Source organism: Peromyscus californicus, unplaced genomic scaffold (assembly GCF_007827085.1).
Source record: "Peromyscus californicus insignis strain IS unplaced genomic scaffold, ASM782708v3 Scaffold_5__1_contigs__length_169319896, whole genome shotgun sequence".
In the NCBI taxonomy this organism is placed as follows: Eukaryota; Metazoa; Chordata; class Mammalia; order Rodentia; family Cricetidae; genus Peromyscus; species Peromyscus californicus.
The window spans coordinates 157,941,014-157,947,395 of record NW_026294573.1 but is presented as its reverse complement, the minus strand read 5'-3'; the positions used below and the strand labels follow the sequence as shown (position 1 = coordinate 157,947,395).

At 35.8% G+C, this 6,382-nt stretch overlaps 1 pseudogene; it reads left to right on the top strand.

Moving 5' to 3' along the window:
- The first annotated feature begins 583 nt into the window (after positions 1-583).
- On the top strand, positions 584-6,382 carry LOC128097086 (small nuclear ribonucleoprotein E-like; annotated as a pseudogene).

Sequence of the window (6,382 nt, the reverse complement as noted above, 5' to 3'; positions counted from 1 at the left end):
TCCTTAATTAATTTATTTGTATTTTGCAATCCAAAAATAATGTTAATCTGTATTGGGAAATGGTTGAAAGTAGACTGAGAAATTTCAGAATATTTTAGGACAGATTATTAAAAAGAACTCTACCTGAGCCAGTGGTACCATTGCTGAGCATAGTGCCAAAACACTTTATGTCCTACTACAGAGATCCTTTCTCATCCATGTTCATTGATGCTTTATTCACAATGGCCAGGAAATGGTAATAGTCTAGATAAGCATCAACTGTCAAAAAGATAATGAAAATGTGATTAACATATATTGGAATATACCATATACTGGTTAATGTATAATGAAATAGTATTCACTGCAAGAAAAATAAAATTCTCCGGTACAGGGACAGTACTTAAAATAATTCTGAATGAGGTAACTCAGAACCAAAAAATTAACAACTCATGTTCTCACTCATTTGTGGATTGTAGCTGTGAATCTTTCAGTATGTGTGCTTAAATCAGAGTGCCCATAGAAGTCAGGAAAGTATTTGATGCCATATTGAGGTTCAAGGAGAGGGGGATAGAATGCAGATGGCATTAAGAAAAAAGAGAGAATAATGGAAAAGCAAATGTCAGATGGGAAGGATGAGGTGAGGACAGGGTTGAAAAGGGATTAAGGAAAGGAATAACTCACAAAAAGTAAAAATGAAGAAAAACACATGAAATTAGTCACTCAACCAAAATCTGTATACTTTATTCACTTCCATAATAGAAACATTATTTTCTTTACATATGTACAAACTGGATATGAAAAATGTAAAATGAAATATAGCCATGTTTTATACTTTAAAAGAACTGTAAAAAACATAACTAAAAGTGAGGAAATATTAGAGAATTCTTAAAATGAAATTTAAATTTTATCTTCTAGATATTTAGAGTATTTGTATATTCTAGATGCTAACCCTCTGTCACATATAAAATTTTCTATTTCTTTTAGATTTTCCAATTTGGTGTACTCTGGATTTTAAAGTATGTGTGAATGGTTCTCTGGATTTCCTTGGTATTTGTTGCTATGACCCCTTTTTTATTTCTAAATTTGTTGATTTGGATGTTCTATTCCTACCTTTTAGTTAGTTTGTATAAGGGTTTGTCAATTTTATTGATTTTCTCAAAGAACTCTTTCTTTCATTGATTTTTTGTATTATTTTAGTTCCTATTGTATTGATTTCCACCTTGAATTTGATTATTTCTTGCTTTCTTTTGGGTATGATTTCTACATTTTTTTTTTCTAAAACCTTCAGGTGTATTCTTACATTGCTAGTATAATATCTTACAGATTATTATTTTGTGTGTAGACACTTAATGCTATGAAGTTGCTTCTTAGCATAGAATTCATTGTGTCCGATATGTTGGATATGTTGTATATTCATTTTCATTCAATTTTAGGAAGTCTTTAATTTCTTTCTTCATTTATCTCTTGAGCCACTTTTAATTTCTTAGTGAGTTGTTCAGTTTCCATGAGTTTGCAAACTTCCTATTGTTTCTGATACCCAGCTTTAATCCATGGTGATCTGATAGGATTCAGAGGGTTATTTCCATTTCCTTGTGTCTGGTGGTACTTGCTTTGTGTTCTAAGTATGTGGTCAGTTTTGGAAAAAGTTCCCATAAGCTGCAGAGAAAATGGTACATTTTTTTTTTCTGTGTATTTTTATTAAGAAATTTTTTTTATTCATTTTACATACCAAAGATTCCCCTCTTCCCTCCTCCTGCCCCTTCAGCCTCACCATCCCAACCTATTCCCTCCTACAAGAAGGTAAGGAGGAACAGAAAATGGTACATTCTTTTGTGCTGTAGTGAATGTTCTGTGAATATCTGTTAGGTACATTTGATTTATAACATCTATTAGCTCCATCATTTGTTTAATTTTTGTTTAGCTGATCTCTCTCTATTGACAAGATTGGGGAACTTAAGTCTCCCAAATCAGTGTATGAGGTTCCATACGGTGATATTTTATTTGTGCTGAAATGTGATTTTTATTTGTATGTTAATAAAGCTGCCTGGAGATCAGAACTAAGAGCATGCCATTTAGTAGATGTCTGGCTGTGGTGGCACACACCGTTAATCTGATCACATGGCAGGCAGAATCTCTGTGTGTTCAAGGACACAGCCAAGCGGCAACCCGAACCTTAATCTCAATATGAACCATAGAGACCTGGAGGTCTGTATAGACAGGCAGTGACGAGGAAGTCATGTGGTTGGGTTTACAGCCAATTAAAAGGCAGAACACAAAGGCAATAAAAAGACAGGACACAGGAAGAAGGTCTCTCTCTCAGGGGAAGGACAGCAGCGAGTGGTAAGATAAGGTGGTCTTAGCTCTTGGCTACTGCTCCATCTCTGGGCTTTTAATTCTTTATTTGGCTCTGAGTTTCTTAATTAATAAGAATTACATCTACAGTTCTATATGTAATTTAAGTTGTAGTAGTGTTTCTTTTACAAACTTCAGGGCCCCTTATATTTGGGGCAGAGATGCTAAAAATTGAAATGCCATCTTGGTGGATTTTTCCTTTGATGAATATGTGGTGTCTTTTCCTATCTCTTCTGTTTAGTTTTGGTTTTAAGTCCCTTCTGTTAGATATTAAAATGGCTGTATCAGTGTGCTTCTTAGGTCCATTTGCTTGTAATGCCTTTTTCCAACCCTTTATTTACCCCGAGGTAATGTCTATCCTTGATGGTAAGAATTTTTTCCTGGATGCAGCAGGATGAATCCTGTTTTCACATCCTTTCTGTTAGTCTTAGGCTGTCTTTTTATTGAGGGAATGGAGACCATTGATATTGAAAGATAGCAACTTTTTAAAATCCCTGTTAGTGTTGGCATTGGTAGTGATGGAGGCATGCATTTGTGTGTGTATTTCTCTACTTTGGATTTTCTAGTCTGGCATTATTTATGGGTTGTGTTTTCATGGTTGCATCAACCTCCTTAGTTTGGAGTTTTCTTCTTGGCACCTTCAATATGTATTATTTTCTCCATCTATGATCATCAAAAATTTTGCTGGGTATAGTAGTCTGGGATGGAATCTGTTGTCTTTTAGAGCCTGTATTGCATCTGTCTAAGCTTTTTTGACTTTTAGTCTCCATTGAGAAATTAGGTGTTATTCTAATAGGTCTGCCTTTATATCTTACTTGATTTTCTTCTTGTAGATTTTAATATTCATTCTTTGTCCTCTACATTTAGTATTTTGATTATTATGTGCTAAGGGGAGTTTCTATTCTATTTGGTGTTCTATATGCTTCTTGTACCTTTATAGACATATCCTTCTTTAGGCTAGGGGCATTTTCTTCAGTGGTTTTTTTTTAAAATATTTCCTGTGTCTTTGACTGAGTTTTTTTCTTCTTTGTCTATTCCTATTATTCTTATATTTTATCCTTTCATAATGTTCCAGATATTTTGGATGTTAATGTTAGGACTTTTTTATGTTTACAGTTTCTTTGACCATGGTAACCATTTTTTTAAATCATGTCTTCAATGCCTAAGATTCTCTAGTATTCTGTGGTTGAAGCTTGCCTCTGTGGTTATTGTTCAAGTTTCTGTATTTTTTTTCTAGATTTCCATCAGTTTGGGTTTTCTCTATTAATTCTATTTCAACTTTCATGTCTTGAGCAGTTTCATTCATTTCTTTCCACTGTTTGTGTTTTCACAGATTTTTTTTTAAGGATTTTTTTTTCCTTTCCTCTTGAAGGATATATATCATATATCATAGTCTTGAAGATTATTTAAAGGATTTTTTTTCTTGTACTTGAGCTGTGTTGTAATACTCAGGGCCTGCTTTGGTAGGGTTGATGAGCACTAGTGGAGACTTATTGTCCTGGGTACAATTGATTGTATTTTTATGCTGGTGTCTAAGCATCTGGAATTGGGAAGATCGTAATTCTAGGTGTTAATATCTGGTCTTGTCTTTGTTGATGGATATTTTGTTCCTTGGTTGTGGTGATATTTTGTTTGTAATCTAACAAATAAATCTTGCCTGAAAATCAGAGTGCAGAGCTAAGCCACTAGTTAGCCATAGAGAACAGGCAGTGGTGGCAGACACCTTTAATCCTATCACTTGAGAGGCAGAGGCAGGTGGATCTCTGTGAGTTCAAGGCCACCATGGGCTACACAAGATGGACCCAGTCTAAACGAGAAACAGAGCCAGGCAGTGGGGTGGCACACACCTTTGATCCTGGCACTTGGGATCTCATGTCTTTAATCTCAGCACTAAGAAGGTGGAGACAGGAAGTAATATGTCCAGGTAGAGAGAGGATATAAGGCAGGAGGAGACAGGCGCTCACTCCCTTTTAGGCTGAGGAGTTGGTGAGGTAAGAGGTAGCTGTAGCTTGTTCCTTTGTCTCTCTGATCTTTCAACTGTTACCTCAATATTTGGCTCCTGGTTTTTATTAAGAACAATTAGAATTCGTGCTACACGTGGTTTCTATTTTATCTCTGTTTTTTAGAGTATTGTGGGTGTGTTTTGCATGATAGGAAATTGTTCTGAGGTACTGATAAGTGTGCCCAATGGGGTAGGGGTTCCAATACAAAATGTGTTTCTAGGTATTGGGTGCTGACCTTTAGGCTGTGGGTATGGGGAAGGTGTCCTCAGGAGGGATGAAAGGACAGTTTTCCACCATGATATGCTTAGTTAGTCCCCTGGGAAGAAGAGCAGAAAGTGAGGGGAGGCCACAGCAGAAGGTCTCTATGAATGTGGCGATGAGACTGGGGAATTGGATTTGAAGGATCAGATGGAGAGGTGAATATATCTGCAATTAGCCTTCCTGCTTCCCCAGCCCAAGTGGCCTGTGGATTCAAAAGGAGTTTCAGCTGGATTTGGGGGCTGGAACAAAGCAAGCAGTAGTGGGAAAGAAGTTTGTAGGGAAGATCTCTGTGACCCAGTGGGGATGAGTTCAGGGGTCCAGGGAGGCTGCAGTAGCTGTTCTGCTGCAGATCTGGGATTGGGACTGGGTAATGAACTTGCAAGAGCTCAGAGAGACTAGAATATCTAAAAGTCGCCAACTGATTCCCTGGTCAGAGTCCAATCTGTACTAAATATTTAAACAATTAATAAAATATAAGACTTGAAAAAAATGAATTATGTTCAGTGCATTTTTGCTGGTATATTTTCTCCTCTTTCATATGCAGAAATTTCAATGCCATTTGCTAAATGAAGACACTGATTTTGGATGTGTTTTGACTCAATCATTATGTCTAGGTCTTGCCATTATCCTTTATTCTGGTTTGATAATTGCAAGAGTTGATCCAGGAAATCACTGATGTCCTATGTTCCCAACCTAGTTCCATTTGAGACCACTCTTTAAAGAAACCCCTAATTATATATAAGAATTCAGTGGTGCTAAATAAATTACATTATTATATTGTTAAAGAATGCATTTATATTATAATCAATTTTTCTATTCATTGTATAATCTCATGCAAAATTCTGTAACTATGATAGTTGGATGGTGGGTGACAAGTTCAATAGATTTTAAGAAGATTAACTTTATTCCCATGCTATAGAACTTCCTGTGGCAAACTTTTTAGTGCAGTAAGAAATAAAGTATAAAACATCTCATTTATGCTACTGAGTGATAAAATAAATAGCTTTGAAACAAAAGGGCTATAGCTATTTTAGAGTTTAATAAAAGTCATAGTGCCAACATCTTTGATCATTTGCAAGGATACCTGTTTGCCCTGTTTTTCAGCCTTGTGACTGAAAAAAGAAAAAAATGGGTTATGATACTAGAACTTTCACAGTTTATTAAAAATATAAAACCAAATATGTAATAGTGAACACTTTGAACAATGCCAAGTACATAAACATATGTCATTATTTATAAAATGTTGCAATAAAATTCTGGAATTGAGAATAGATTTATTTTACAATCAACAAGGAATAAATTATATAAAAACAACATGCAAACAAAAGGTAAGAAGTGATACACTTAGCAATCCCATGTAGAACCTTTTAAACACTAGCTGGCTCCCATGGACAGTATGTTTGTCACTAAGAATGTGCACCTGTTGAGAAATTCTGGTCCATACATTGGAATGACATATAGTGAAAAGTTTAAAAGAGTCAATCAAGGTGTGGTCTTTGTGACTTCCACCATAGGCCTACCTTGGCCAGAGCAAGGAGGTGCAGATGGTGATGATGATGCCCATCAACCTCATCTTCAGATACTTGCAAAATAATTCTGGGATTCAGGTGCTGCTGTGTTGCAAGAGACAATGCAGATAGAGAGTTGTGTTAATGGCTTTGATGAGTACATGGACCTCATATTAGATGACACCGAAGAGATTAAGTCTAAAACAGTCAAGAAAACAACTGGGGAGGATCACACTAAAAGGTGATAATATTGCTCTGCTCCAAACTGTTTCTGACTAG